This window comes from Callospermophilus lateralis, chromosome 11 (genome assembly GCF_048772815.1).
Source record: "Callospermophilus lateralis isolate mCalLat2 chromosome 11, mCalLat2.hap1, whole genome shotgun sequence".
Classification (NCBI taxonomy): Eukaryota; Metazoa; Chordata; class Mammalia; order Rodentia; family Sciuridae; genus Callospermophilus; species Callospermophilus lateralis.
In genome coordinates, this window is record NC_135315.1 from 114,440,001 (window position 1) to 114,456,232 (window position 16,232).

Below are 16,232 nucleotides of genomic sequence, written 5' to 3' on the forward strand. Positions count from 1 at the left end.
CAGGAGGGACCATCAGTGAGTCTGGGGTAGCGTGGAGGGTGGCCTGCTAGCAATCTCAGAGTTAAGCACACTGTGGAAGACTCACATTGGAGCCCACCAGGGTGTGCAGGCCATTCATGTGGAGGACAGTCCATCTGAGGGTACCTGAGCTTAAGCAGGGTACATGCAGGACTGTGTGACTACTTCACTCTACTGTCTTCTTCTTCTTTTTTTTGAGTTTTTACTGTAAATTAATTTATAAATAAAGTGTGTTAAATAAGCAAAGTGTTAGTGGGTTGAAGGCTTTTTAAAACTCAGAAAAGAAATAAGGGAAATAGTGGAGTAATGAACCAGAAGAATGACTCTAAGGAAACAGGGACAGTATGTGCAAAAATGTTCTTTTGGGGACAAACTCATTGTCATCAGTAGATGCAATACTGGGGATCAAACCCTGGCCTTGTGTGTGCTAGGCAAGTACTCCACCACTGAGCTAAATCTTCACCCCTGCTTTTATTACCTTGTATATCTGATATTTATTACTAAATTAACCAATAAAAGGTTACAAATTTAGCAGTGAAACATTGGGGGTGTCTCCTCATGGAATATTGGCCAAATAGATTAGTTTCTTTTTGCTGGATCTTCTGTACTTATTTTTATTTATTTATTTATTTATTTAGTCATAGATGACAGTAGAATGAATTTTGACATATAATACATACATGGAATGTACATACATCGATCATATTGTCTATTCTATTCTGATGCCCTTCCTATCCTGTCTACTGCTCCCCTCCTCTCCCATCCTTTCTCTCTATCCAATCTAATGTGACACACTTTTTTTCTTTTTCTCATCACAACATCATATATGTATTCTGTATAACAATGAGGTTCCCCTTCCATCTTCTGTGCAACTCCCCTTCTCCCTCTTTTTCCCTCCCACCTCTCTTCTCTATTTAGTGGTAGTCTTCTGTTTTCTGTTTTCTGACAAATGAGTCCTTAGATTTCTCTCACACCTGGTAGACACTCAGTTTTAAAAGCCCAAGTATAAGGCCTAACATACCCACCTGGAGATTGGCTCTTCATCACCCTATACAAGGTGAATGCACAAGATAAATCAGACTAACTTACAATGATGGGGGTAGTGGATCCTCCTTAAAACACAGAGGAGTAAATTACCCCCATTTAATGGAGCTAGGTCAGAAAAAGGAGGAACGGGTGCTACAGCCAACAGGAACCCAGCTATATGGTAAGCTGTGACAAATAGACAAATACATGTTTTGGTCTACAATTACATAGCAACTCAATATACAGACATCATAAGACCAATTCCAAACAAACATACAAAGCTTAAAGACATTACTTATTGCAACCTTGGGCAAGTATATAGCAAGATTACATATCTTTGTCTAATTTCAAGTCCCAAAACCTAAATAAAATAAAAAATAGTCCCCTGAGGATAGTAGCCTCTCTGATCATGGTTCTACTCTCAAGCTTATTTATAAGTGCCATCTTAGGAAGCCAAGCATTTTCTTAGGGAGTGGGCTACTTTCCTCCTAATGATGACAATTCATGCATTTTATATGTCAGGTGACTTACATTGTTCTGTCATTTTTTTCTGGATTTAGTTTGGGATGTCTTAATTACTCAGGTGGCCACTGAGCTTTGGCTACCTGTTGCCCATTTCACTGGTTAAAGTTACCTTCAGAAGTCCTCTGAGGCTTCAGATGAGGAAGAATTGTCTGAGGGAGATTTGCTACTGGTCCTAGAAGCAGTCTTCAACATAGGGCTACTTAAATCTCCATTTCTCACTGTGGAAGTTTCTAGACTGACCATGTAGTAGGAATTCATGTTATAAACCTGTTCATATGTCACCTTGTGGTAACATATTTTAAGGGAAGTATTTTCCTTCTTTGGGCAGTACCAAATTTGGAGGAATTTTCATGTTTTTCCTGGGTCATACTTATTTTGAATTCACCCTTACATGGATAGTATAATATGTTGGAGTCCCAATGATGAGAGGATCTCTGATTTGACTTTCCCAATTTGACTCAGTTTTAGAATTCCCCCTGCCCTGCCCCAATACTTAGCCTCTATATGGAGAAATGTCAAAAAAATTATAGTTGGGACAACTGTGATTTGCATATGTCCTCAGGCAAAAGCTGGCTTCCTGTTCAGTCTATTCTGTTTCTTGCGATGACGCTACTATTGGCCTCAGCTTGGTGTTTTCTTGCTAGACTACATATGCATTTCTTTACTTCTGTTTATTTTTTATTCTTTTCAACAGAAGGGTTGGTTCTAGCTTATCTTCCACATTGCTCAGAACTGAACCCAGAAGGATCCATTTTACCCTATTTGTTTGTTGAGCTAAAATCTAAAGTTGATAGCAGGCATTGCTAAAATTAATTTAAGGGAAAAGGATTACAGATGATGTGGATCATCCTAAAATTTACCCTTGAAGAAGAAATTTAGGCTTACAGGCGCCTCCCATTCTTCATGTATATTTCCTTTTTATTGAATGAAGATCAATGCTTTTGTTTTCATATTTTTAGGAACTAATGATTTATTGACAGGTCCAGATGGAGACATATATATCCTGCTAGCTTTGAGACTAAAAGACTCTGAAACTGACAGTTTCTGAGATGTTGCAGTCTCTCTGGATTACAGTTGCAACCCATTTGTGACATGAAGAAAGAAAGTTCTGTGTTTCTTATCACTACATAATTATGCACAGGATCAGGCCACGGATGTGACAATGAAGTCACACAGAAGGCAGTTTCGGGGCTGGAATCTCATTTGTAACCATCTCTTGAGTGTACTGATTTTAAATCAGTGCCTCGTTCCACAACAGATCCTCTCCTACTTGTAATTCAGGTGTCACTGGGTCTCAGCAAGACCTGAACCAAAGTTGGTAATGCTTATTATGTTAAAAATTATGGACGCCACTTGGAAAAATTAAACTGTTAATTTAAATATGCCTCATTTAATGTGGTGCTCCAGATTATCACAGATACTTGACAGGTGTAAGAGGGATTGAGTCACTTGTTTTAGAAAATCAGTGAGTGGAAAACAGCTTCCGTTGTAGTCTTTTATGTAATTACCTTGCAACTCACTGAAAAAATACATTGGCAGGTAATGTGAGTGACTCCACAGTGTATTTTGACTTTTCCTTGTTTGTATGAAATATAGTTTCTAAATAATTACATAATCAAATATTCTTTCAGCCCTGATAAAAGTAAGAAACAAATTTTCTCTTATTTGGTTAAGTCCTGATAAGACCAGAAGGGATTGACATGTGGCAAATGCACAAATGTTTGATGCTGAATTTCACAGAAATACTGAACCTCATTTTAGAGGGTCTAGTGATTGGTTTAAGATGAAACTCACATTAAATAATTACATAAAATTATTTTTAGAGTAATGGCAATGTCCAACACAGTACTGATCATATAACAACACTAAAATTCAATCACCTATGTGGTGAATAAATAAATAAATCACTGGATGAATATACTATATAATGGATTGATAATTTTCAAATATCTTAATAAATATCTAATAGCATATAATACTTAATTCTAATGAGTCATCAAGCATGCTGGTTCCAGTGAAAGCCTTTAGACTGGCGCAATCCATGTGCACAAGACTTAAATGTAGTTTTCTCTCCTGGGTAAGGAATTTTGCTTACATGAAATCCTTAAAGTGTCTGAGACGAATGCAGATTAAATATCACTCATCTTCAGCAAGAGTGGATATCTTATTTTGGATCAAGGTATTTCTCTGGACGTGATGGTCTTACTAACCAGAACAATAAGAGAAAAGATATTCTGACAGTATCAAGTATGAGTATCTCAAAGCAAAAGAAGTACTAATATACTCAAATGCTGTACTTTATAATATAACAAAACCTCACAAAACTCCCCAAGTACAAAACAGACTTTCTTCTGCCTCCCTTACCAGCTGTTTTTCCTAGTTCCTAGATTTCTCCTCAGAGTTGTACCTCCAATATAGAAGGTGGTCAAATTTTGTTGTGTGAATGAACTAAAATTCAAAGGAACATTGCCTTTTTTTTTTAAAGTCCAGAAAACATTAAAAAAGTAAAAAAGTAAAATTCGAGAGGTAGACTTCTTGGTTATGGTTCAACAACTTAGTCATCTATCATGATAAACACTTAATAACCTTAGAGAAGAATATATAAATTCAATATCTTCTAAAAATGTCAAGTTATATACATTTTATACTGGAGTTATTGTGTATACTCAGAATTTGGATATATTCTTAAAGACTACATCCAGCAATCTCTGAAGCTATTTTTTAACTGAACTGTTAACAATTTTTTTTTAACTCTTCCTGGGGTATGGTGAAAAATATGAAGAACCTTGGCGAAACCGCTCTGTATTTGTAACATCAGTGATGTTCCATTTAGGTTAGAAATCAGAACTTGAATAATACCCTTGTTTGCTGTTTTGCATGTTTTCATCCATACAAAGTAAAGCTGAGAGTCACATGCTGTATTTCCTTCATCCATCAAAAATGAAGTATGTGCTCTGATCAGCGTGTTGACGAGCATATGTATAGCAATGGAGTTTTCCCTCAAGCAGGGGACCACAGAGAGATCAGGTCTATGATGTATGTTGCCTTCTCAAAGGTTTAAATACAAATTATTGGACAATTGTAAAAATCAAAATTAAGAGTTAACAATGAAAAATTTTTTTATTTGTTAAGTTCTTAATCAAGACGTAGGCATAGTCTGTACTAATTTTGTTTTTATTTCTGTTTTTTTGGTACCAAGGATGGGACCCAGGGGTGCTTAACCACTGAGCCACATCCTCAGCCCTCTATTGTTGTTATTATTTTTGAGACAGAGTTTTGCTAAATTGCTTAGGCCCTCACTAAGTTTCTGAGGCTGTATTCAAACTCACAATGCTTCTACCTCAGCCTCCTGAGCCACTGGGATTACAGGAGTGTGTCACCATACCCAGCTGTTGAGAGAACATTAATAACCAAGGATGCTAATGCTTCTCATTAAAGACATATCGCAATAAAAACTACACCTTGGGGAAATGGTTATCCTGGTAAAACGTTACTGAGAATATACTGTTATAACCATTTTGGAGTGCTATGTAGCAATTCCTATCAAAATAAAGATGTTGGGGCTGGGGATGTGGCTCAGTTGTAAAGCACTTGCCTAGCATGTGTGAGGCCTTGAGTTTGATCCCCAGCACTGCCAAAAAATAAATAAATAAAAATAAAGATGTTTGCCTTTTGACCTTGCAATCTCATTATTCTGGAACATTTGCCTATAGATATGCACAGAAATTAACTAGGACACTTACAAAAGTAATGCTTCTCATAGGGAGGGGAACAAGACAAATTATTAGAGTTATTTGATGTTTAGGATTACAGAGAAGTGATGGTTTTTAAATTTCCTGTGAATTTAAAAAAACTTATATAGAATCTAGGATGGTGTTCAGTAAGATTAGTGTAATTCTTCAAAGGCTCAGAAACTGTTACAGCACCTTATCCACACAACATCAATAAATACATCTGATCAAGCCATTCTAGCTCAAATGTAAGCTCTCAACCTATTAAGAATCACCACACAGTAATGGCGGAGGGCAGACATTGTTGTTCAATGTCAAATATCTGATTACTTATCTAGGATCTAATAGCTCAACCTAATCTCCCCCACCCCCTTTAAAAAAAAAAAAAAGCAGGTATAGCAGCACCAAACTCAGATGGATATTTTATGCAATTTTTCTAACATCAGGGAGGAGGTGAATGGCCATCCTCATCTGTACATCCCTGCAAAGTAGTGTACTCCAAGTATTATTATTATTATTATTATTTTGTCTGGAATAAATTATTGTCTTCATTTTGTCGGGTAGCAACAATGCCCAAGGTAACATTGCCTGTGATAGTCTTATGTTTCACATTATAAAGTAGAATTATTTTATAATATTTTAATACTAATGCTGAAAATTCCTAATTGAAGTATAGAACAAAATACTAGTCATATTGCAGCAGATAGTAATAGCGCTACCAAAGGACAGAGTTGTTAGTAACTACCTATCTATTTTTTAAAAAAATATACCCACATACACTAGAACATATCACATGCCTACTGTTGTAATTCCAGAACTATCATAGGTTATTTAATTAAAAGCTAAAATTCCTTCCTTTTTCCTCAACTAAAAACATGTATTGTTCTGGGTGTATTTCTGAGGTATATGCAACCATTGACTAATGGGATTTACATTTTAAAAAAGAAAATGCATAACTTGCTTTGCAAATTGACTTTTATATTCAAACATTTTGGTTTTCATGAAATATAGATGTCAACTAGTCTACATTTTTGTGACTGTATAATCTCAGAAGTGACAGAGGCCCTGTTTTTACTTAGATCAGGAACTGTCCAATTTTTTTTCTTTCTGTGAGGGACAAAAAAATAAATACTTTCAACTTTAAAGCCCTCTGTTGGAACTATTTAGTTCTGCCATTGAAGCACAAATGTAAACAAATGGCCATGGATGTGTGCCAATAAAACTTTATCTACAAAAAGTAAATGGTGGGCCACATTGTGTGAGGGCCACAGTTTTGCTTTACATTACATTTTATCGTCCAAAACTAGAGCTATAGCTTTCAAAGCCAGATAGTATTTAAATAAATTTTACAATTTTGTGCAAACTCATGCAAATGGGAGATTTTATGCATGACCTTTAATTTTTAAAGGCACACAATTGTCAAATGGTGAGTTAACCCACTGTCGTAGGGCAAATGAAAGGCATCTTGGATATAACTGATCCCCATAGGCTGAGGTCTATTAGAGAGTATTATTTTATAAAAAGAGAAATGCCACATTAGTTACTCTTCATTAAGTGGAAAAACAAAAGCTGCTTAGGAAATATTAAAAGCACGTGGAGATTGAGTGAAAAGAGAAATAGATGAGCTATGGAAACAAAAAGAACCATTTCAGTGCGTTTTAGTGATCATTAACCTTTTGCTTTGGGAGGCATTTGAAAACAACACAGAAGTATGTTATTGGGTTTGGCATGAAATCTCTAATGATGCTTGAGAATACATGCTCCAAATGCCAAAGGTCACTTTTGGAATCACATATTGGCAGATATAATGTTTTTGACATAGTGTTATATAGAAGTGAAAGGGCAGTAAGCTATTACTTCTACATGTAATGCTGACTTGTGGAACTTTTTTTGTATTTAGTCAAGTTAAAACTGAATGTGGTTCAATACTATGCTGCCCTTCTCTTTGCCAGACACCATCAGATAAAACTTTTGATAAAATATCAATGTCGCATACAGAAATCTTACCAAGTAAGCTTTCTAAAATGTTAAGATTAGTTTAAATCACTACATTAATGACTGTTCAATACTTTGCCAAAATAAACTGGTATGGATGGTTAGTCGAAAATTGGGGACCTACACACAGGGAATTTCAGAAACCAGCACCTCTGGGTTTTACTCATTCTGTGACTGCAAATGTCTAACCTATCTCTATGGAGTGGGATCTTCATTATTAGAAAGATTAGGATAAGCCAGGCACAGTGGCCCACACCTGTAATCTCAGCAGCTCAGGCTGAGGCAGGAGGATCTCCAGTTCAAAGCCAGCCTTAGCATTTAGTGAAGCACTAAGCAACTCAGTGAGACCTTGTCTCTAAATAAAGTGCAAACTAAGGTTGGGGATTGTGGCTCAGTAGTCTAGTGCCCCTGAGTTCAATCCCCAGGAACTCCCCTGCCAAAAAAAAAAAAAGATTAGGATAAATTTATTGAGCCTTTTTTTCCCCCAAAACAACAACAACAAAAAAGTCTGCTAATAAATTAGAAGAACTTGAAAAATCTACAAAATTCAATAGGATCATGCACCTTTTATATATAACCAGAAAGCACTGGTATGCTGAAAAATACTACCAGTCTTAGAAACACTATACAGTTAAAAACTCATCTGGGTTTCCTAAGGTGCTATGATTTGGAAAATAATTTGATACTGCCTTTTTAAGATAAACTCAATTTAAAAAAATTTAAAAATTTAAATTTATCTGAAGAGAATATGCTAATCACTTGTGGTACAAATAAAAAGACCAAGGACCCAAGGAAAGAAAAAATTGGGTTATTCTATAGGGAATTTTTTGGAATGATCTAAAATGTGTTGTCCTTTGAGTTTTACTTTGGATGATTAAGCAAAAACAAGAGGAAAACAATTTTAACAGTCACTCTTTATTTCTATCTTCTCATTTCTTCCATCAAATTCTTCAACATAACACTAAACTGAACCCCCATTCTGGAAAGTGACTTCATTCCTGTCCATCACAGTTCCTTCACTTGAGCCCTGCCCAGAACAGGTTCCCCCTGGAACTATCACAAGAAACCCCTGGCAGGTCTCCCCAACTCAATCCATGTGCCGACAGGCAGCCAGAAGGATGTTTTTAAAAAGCCAATTAAGTCAGGCACAGTGGCACACACCTATAATCCCAGCAGCTTGGGAGGCTGTGGCAGGAGGATTTCGAGTTCAAAGCTAGCATCAGCAAATTTAGCAAGGCCCTAAGCAACACAGCAAGACCCTGTCTCTACATAAAAACATTTTTTAAAAAGGCTGGGGGTGTATCTCAATGGTTAAATGCCCTGGGTTCAATCCCTGGTGCCAAAAAAAAAAAAATTCTGCATAAAATGTTATATTGCTTCCTATTTTATTGGGCCATAAAACCCAACTTCCTTCTCACAGTCTTTAAGGCCCTAGACACTCTCTGGATTCTCATCTATTTAATCTGGTCTATTTTCCCCATGCAATCTTTATTCTTGCCTCAAAGCCTTTGTGTTGATAAGTCAGCTTCTGTTTAGAGACCCTCTCTCTCTCTCTCTCTCTCTCTCTCTCTCTCTCTCTCTCTCTCTCTCTTTTGGTAATAGGGATTGAACCCAGGAGTGCTTAACCACTAAGCCACTTCTCCACCTCTCTTTTATATTTTGTTTAGAGACCAAGTCTTGCTAAGTTACTTAGGGCCTACTAAGTTGCTGAAGCTGGCATTGAACTTGCAATCCTCCTACCTCAGCCTCTCAAGTTGCTAGGTATAAGTCTTTCTTTTCTCCTATTGCCCACACATCCATTTGTTTCTTTCCCTGTCTGGTGTTTTCAATTCATCTTTGGCTCACTGGCCTCCTGCCTCCTACTCCTCACAGAACAGAAGCTCTGTGAGGACACAGCTATAGTTTCCCTGGCTAAGGGCTACATTCTAGCCCCAGCATGAAGAGCCATATAATGGACACAGGAGGCACACTCAAGAGGAATAAGACCATAACATAAATTGCACACACACACAAACACTAGATGTTGCATTACGTCCCATGTCCCCATTAAACATTTCTTTTAAATATACTATTTTTAGTGGGAGAGTACATATAGATGGACAAGGTAAGGAAAATATGGCAATCATCCAAGAGGAAAGGAAAAAAAAAACAACTATTATTTATGTTGAGAAAGTCTAGGCGAGTTGAAGAACAGAATAATTTTGTTTACACAACTGATTTCCTGTCCCCAAATTCAATAGGAGCCTGATCTGAAGCACCCTGCAGCACAAGGTCAAGTCACTGTAAATCACGACTGTTTATTGAACTCCTGTGTATGCACACTGCACTTGGCTTGTGACCTCAGTCCTGCCGTTCATTCTCATAACAACCTTATTGAGTGGCTGTGATGGTTATAGTCTCATTTTTACATATTAGGGAATCTAGCGTCTTTTATCCCAATAGGCATCAGACACAAGAACACTTCAGCAAATCGTCTGGGCTGATGAGAGAAGGCATGGCACATTTCACCCCCACTGTGCCTGATCACTTGTGATTCTGAGTTCAGCATCTGTCTTTCACTGGAGGAAAAGAGAAACTCTGCAGTGTTTGGTTAATTAAGAGAATAGACATTTCATGTCTTTTCCCATGATTCATGCATGGATGTCAGTTAGAAGGGAATAGGAATAAGGAGATTACCTCTGATTGAAAGATGGAAGAAAATGATCCGGAACTCCCATTCTCGGATTCATTTTAATAATGCTTTTATTTATTGATTGCCTACCAATTACCAAGCTGCATATAATATGCCAAAAACACAAAGCCCAAAGCAAACAAATGAATTCCCTGCCCTAGAGACACTGGCTGTTATGTGAGTAGACAAGTAAACCAATAATAAACAAGCTCTCGTAACTCCTGTAAGTGATGGTATTTATGAAACTATTTTCAAGATTCAGACACATACCCAATTTCTAAGAAAATAAAGTAGTCTGAAATAAGCCAGCGTCAGATGCTTTTATAAGCCAGTAGCAAAATGTTAAAGGCACATTTCATTGAAAAAATAAACACTACCCATCTTAGGATATGGATACGTAACAGAAAAGATTTTTTTTTTAACTTGGAAATAGGAAAATACATAATACTGTGAAGGAAGAAAATATATCTTATTAAGGGTTCATTATGTAAACCTCTCACGCTTCCCCAATTCATATCATATTCTTATTTATTTTAGACATGAAGCTTTCATATTAATGCTTTTTTTGTCATCCCAAACCTCACCCATGATTGTCTAGAATCAATTTCTAAGTACCACTGACAGATTGTTCTGAAGTTTGCATTCCCAAAACGTTTACCGTTTTCTAGAAAACTATCTAAACTATCTATGATTTTCAATAATTTTTAAGGATGAAATTAGATTCTAGACTAGACAGCTATCCAATGCCCAGTGTATCTACAGAATATATTTGACAGTCATTTGTCTTGCAAGTTAAGTGATATTTTTATACTGACAATTTTTTTTTTAAATCACAGCTTTATAGTTACATAATAGTAGTTGGGTTCATCCCAACAAAATCATGCCTGCCTGGAATTTGAATTCAGTTCATGGTTCTCCCTCCTGTCCTCTTCCCCTCCCCTGTTTTCTTTACTCTGTTAACTTCCTTTTCCTCCGCTTATTTATATTTGGTTGGCACATTTTACTTATAAACGTGAAGTTTACTTACATATGCACAGAAAATGGTTGTTTAAGAATTCATTCCATGTTGCTTCCCCTTTCCCATTCCTCCACTCTGCCTCTCTGCCTCCTACTAGATTACTGATCTTCCCTGTATCTTAATGCTATCCTGTCCTTCCCCCTCCTTTCCTTCATTTTACTCCAGCTTCCCTATATGAGAGAAAACATTCGACCTTTGAGTTTCTGAGTTTGGTTATTTCACCTAGCCAGGTAGTCTCCATTTCCATCCATTTACAAGCAAATGCCAGAAATTCATTCTTTATGGTAAATGAGAACTCCATTGTGTATCTCGATCACATTTGCTTAATCCATTCATCTATTGAACATCAACTGGGTTGATTCCATAATTTAGCTATTGTGAGGTGGCTGTATGGCTCTCGTATACTGATTTTAGGGTTTCGTTTCTTTTTAAATACAAACGAATGGGTATCTGTCATATGGTAGTTCCACCCCGATTTTTTGAGGAATTTCCCTACTTCTTTCCTAGTGGTTATACTAGTTTACAGTCTCACCAACAATGTACAATTGTACATTTTCCTCCACATTCTCCCCAGAATGTGCTATTGTTTGCATTCTTGATCATTGCCATTCTGAATGGAGGTGAAATCTTAGTGTAGTTTGATTTGCATTCCCCTGAGGGCTAGAGATGTTGACTTTTATTTTTTCATAAATTTTTTTGGCCATTTGTGTTTAATCTTTGAGAAGTTTGTATTTAGTTCTTTTGCCTATTTATTGACTGGGTTACTTATGTATTTTTTGGTGTTCAGTTTTTTGAGTTCTTTGTATATTCTGGATATTAGTCCCCTGTCAGAGGAGTAGCCAACCCAGATTTTCTCCTGTTCAGAAGGCTCTGTTCACACTCTCAGTCATTCTGTGCAGAAGGTTTTTAGTTTGATGGCATCCCACTTACTGATTCTTGATTTTATTTCTTGTGTTCTGGGGGTCTTGTTAAGGAAGTGGTGCCTGCATCTATATGTTGGAGTGTTAACCCTATATTTTCTTCCAGCAGTTGCAAGGTTTTGGGTCTAATTCCTCAACTTTGTTCCATTTTGAGTTTTGTGCAGGGTAAGAGATACGGATCTAGTCACATTTTTTTCTACATATAGCTATTCAATTTTTTTCTCAACACCAGTTGATGAGTAGGAGGTCTTTTCTCCCACATAGATTTTTGGCACCTTTGTCAAGTATCAGATGGGTGTAGGTTTTGTGTTCTATTCTGTTACATTGGTCTTCATGTCTGTTTTGGTGACCATACCATGCTGCTTTTTTAATTTTTAATTTGATTGATTGATTAATTCATTCATTCAACCACAGGTCTGTAATATAATATCAGACCAGGTACTGCTTCTCTGTACTTGTTAGGATTCCTTTGGCTATTCTGGGTCACTTCTGCATGGACTTAAGGATTTTTTATTTTTTATTTTTCCTAGTTTTGTGAAGAATGTCACTTATTTGGACGGACTGCATGGAATCTGCCTAGTGCTTTTGCTGATGAGGCCTTTTCAAGATGTAAATTCTACCTCCCAAGCCCCAGGGCGTCTTCCCACCTGCAAAGGGCTCCGATTTCTGGGAAGGGCTTGGATTTTCGGGCTGAGGAGGGCTCCCGCAGGCCACCCCGGGGGACTCCCTGGGACCCCTGGAGCCTGCTTTCCTGAGCCCCTTCCCCAGAGGCCGCGGGCCGGCCTCAGCCTTGCTCCAGGGAGGTGTCGGCCGCGCTGGCCTCTGGTCCCCTGCCCTCTGGCTGCCCGCCCTGGCTCCTCTGCTGGCTCCGGGCCCCTCGCCGGCCCCTGGGCCTCTCTGCTTATTTTTATTTATTTATTATTATTATTTTTAATGTTTTGGTCGTAAAAGGGCCCGATACCTTTACTTATTTATTTTTCTCGGGGCTGAGGTGGACGTGCTGGCGAGCGTTCACTGAGCCCTCACCACGAGCCACACCCCGGCCCCTCCGTCGGTGTTTTTTTTGTTGTTGTTGTTTTTGTTTTTTTATTTGTTTGTTTGTTTTACCATTTAGGACGTTTCTGTCAGGTTCCTTGGCTACTCACCTGGCTGAGGTGCAGTTTTCTCCTCAGCCAGCGGCGGCCGCTGAGGAGTCCTAGCCGGCTTCCTCCCGCTGCTCCAGCATCTTTCTTCCTTGGTGGGGGGTGGGGGGTGGGGTGGGGGCTGCGCGCGCATGAGTGCGCTGGTGCGCTGGGGGGTCGAAGCCCAGGCTGGGTGCAAGCTGCGTGCAACCTCGCAGCCCGGGCTACCTCCCAGCCCAGCCCTCAGATTATTTTTAATGATCACACCAACCCAGGCAGGAGCATCTCAGCTCCATTTTATATGCCAGGAAAAGAAACGTAAAGTGATTAAATTTATGTGGAAGCATGAAAAAAAAAAAAAAAACACAAAAATGTGAAATAGCCAAAGCTGTTTTGAGCACAAAGAAGGAAACAGGAGGTATCAGAATACCTGACTTCAAAACATAGTCTAAATATGTAGTGATCCAAACAGCTGGGGACGGGCACAAACGACACAAAGACGGGAAGCAATGGAATAGCCCAGAAGTCAACCACACATCCACAGAGGTCTGACTTTTGACAAAGCTGCTGAATAGAAGCATTGGACATAGATCTTCACGGGAAAGAAGGAGTTGCATGCTTGAAGAGCTGGATATGTTTAGCCTGATTTGAACACTACCTAATATATTCACCTGTTACCATTACATACTACCTCATTAATACATTCAATTCATATATATGGCTTTATCTGTTAAAAATATATTTACCTAAAACAGGGTTTTAAAATTACCCTCACTTTTGTTGTTAGGGAGCACCAGTCTCTTGGTAGGTTTTAAAAACAAATTATCTTACCTGTGCATTCAAGTCCAAAACGCTCTAAAATATTTGTATCACGGGAAAGAAATAAGGTAGAAAGAAATTCGGCAACTTACTCTAAGTGCTCCAGGCAGTTGAGTGACAGTTCCAGAACTTACTTGCTGGCTGGCTGATTCCAAAGCCCAGAATCATTTCTCAGACTCTCTTCTATCATAACTTCAAGAGGGCACTTTATATATAACATACCAAGAGGAGACTGCAGACCTCAAAGCTCTGCATAACTTCCTTCCTACCAACCCTGTTGCTCAGATCTGGAAAATCTTTGCCTGGCAAGTTCCTGTCTGCGGTGTGTCCCAGGCAGCTTCATGGGAGCATGCTAAGTTCCAGTGTCTATGCTTACCCAGGAGACTCCACCACCTTGAGCAACACCTGTAGCCTGTTACCTGCTTTTAAAGAGCACGGGGGTTGCAAACAGGATTCCTTCTGTGGTACCTAATGAATCTCATGGGTGGACATAGGGGGCTGTGCATTAAAAAAAAATTCTCTTTGACTTCTGCAAAAGGTAAATGTCAGTTGAAAATGAGTGACATATTTTCAGTCACTAGTACATCGGAAAGTAGACTTACCACTCATTCTCCCCTTATCCTTCACTTGAGAAGGTTCAAATCTTGACTCATGCCCATTATTCTCTCCTTGTTGAGATTTACTTTATTACAGTGAATTGAATCTTTCAAAGTATGGAATGAGGCAATTATATTTTTGCACACCAACCCCATTCTTTATGTGTTTTGTAGCATTTTCCCTTACAGAAGAGGAGAATTACAAGGAGAGGCTGGCTTTCTTTTGCACAAAAAGGGCCTAGTCAGAGGTGCACAGAGGCAGCTGTTGAATTGCTGAAGGGGGAGGCTAAAGACATTGGCCTTTTCAGCTTCTATGCCTGGGGGGAGCTTCTCTGTCCCTTGTGGGGGTGGTCCCAGCAGTTTGAGGGAGCCTGTCCCAGGTAAGAACACAAGAATAGCAAGCTCTTCTGAAAAGGGGCCTCTGTGAGGTGCTCTCCAATGGCTTCAGGCGACTAGATCCTTTTCCTCAATCTCATTCCTCTGTGCTAAGACTGTTAATGCTCCCAGGTCATCAGGCTTTCAGGACTAATGTACAGGACTTCTCTGTGGACTAGACCAGCCCTTCCAGATCTAGTGGCGCTTGTTTAGCTCAGTTATATGTTGGCTCTATTTACTTAAAAGCAGAGGCACTCTTAAAGCACAAGTAAAGCTTTAGTTTCCTATTCATCATTTTTCTGGGTCAGTCACATTGCTGGTCTTGTCAGTGGCCACATCGTGAGCTATGGCCGTCTGGGAGCTGCCTTGAGGGACGAAGGACAACAGCTGGAGAGGCTGAGTTCTGGGCATGCTCCCACCCCTGTGTTAGAAGCTATGGAAACACCACCTCAGTCTTCCCAAACACCATTACCTTCTTCACTTTTATTACTGAAGGTAGCTCCCCGAGAGGAGCTCCATCATTAGTTCCTAATGATGGAATGGAACGTACTTTAAGGGAGATACTGCAATGGTTGGTCTTTAAAGACTCATCCAGAACTTAAGCCTTAATAATAATGATAATGATGTTATTAACTTACTAGAGTATGTTCTTGATTACCCATGAGACAATGATGAATTAGCTCAGGTGACAGTCCTACAAGACAGGTCTGTCGATTAGTGCCATTTCAGAGATGAAGATTCTTTCCTTGTAGGGATTCACCTGCTTGCTTATGGTCACACACTTATGGAAGGACATGATTAAGATTCTAACTAGACATCTAGAAACAATTGTTATTAACCACTGGGATCCACTGTCTTCACAAATCTGTTAACTTCCTCAGTACAGATGGTCTGTTTGCCACTGTTTCCAATATGGTATATAATAAGTCTTCTTCTCCAATTGATCAACATTTATAATCTCCAGGGTCAGCAAGGGAGACAAGAAAAACGTGAAGAAAATAGGAGAGGGTAAGAAGAAATGGTGAGAAATTTACTGGTTTCATTCCACAAGTAGGTACTGAGCCCATGAAGATGAACTTTGTACAAGGAGAGTACTGTACCTCAGACAGAGACCCTAGTGAGTGCATCTTGGTGTCATCCTCCAATGTCACCTTGGGTGGAAAGTCCTTTTTGCCTGGATACTTTGGAAATGCCAATGCAGCGATGACATCGCAATGGGGTTTCCATGAGATGCACTCCTTATTAGCTGGCGTCTGTCACATTCTACTGTATGATGCCAAAGTACATCTGCTAATTTGCCATCCTTATCATTTCCCTATTTTTCTTTTGAAATTTCCAAGGTACTACCCAATTATACAGTATCTAGTTCTTTTCCTTTCCCACTTACTAATGATCAAGGCTCTAAGATAATTTCAAC

At 38.7% G+C, this 16,232-nt stretch overlaps 1 pseudogene; it reads left to right on the forward strand.

Moving 5' to 3' along the window:
- LOC143642341 (protocadherin-17-like) overlaps positions 1–15,340 on the forward strand; it is a 120,697-nt pseudogene extending 105,357 nt beyond the window's left edge.
- Positions 15,341–16,232: the final 892 nt, after the last annotated feature.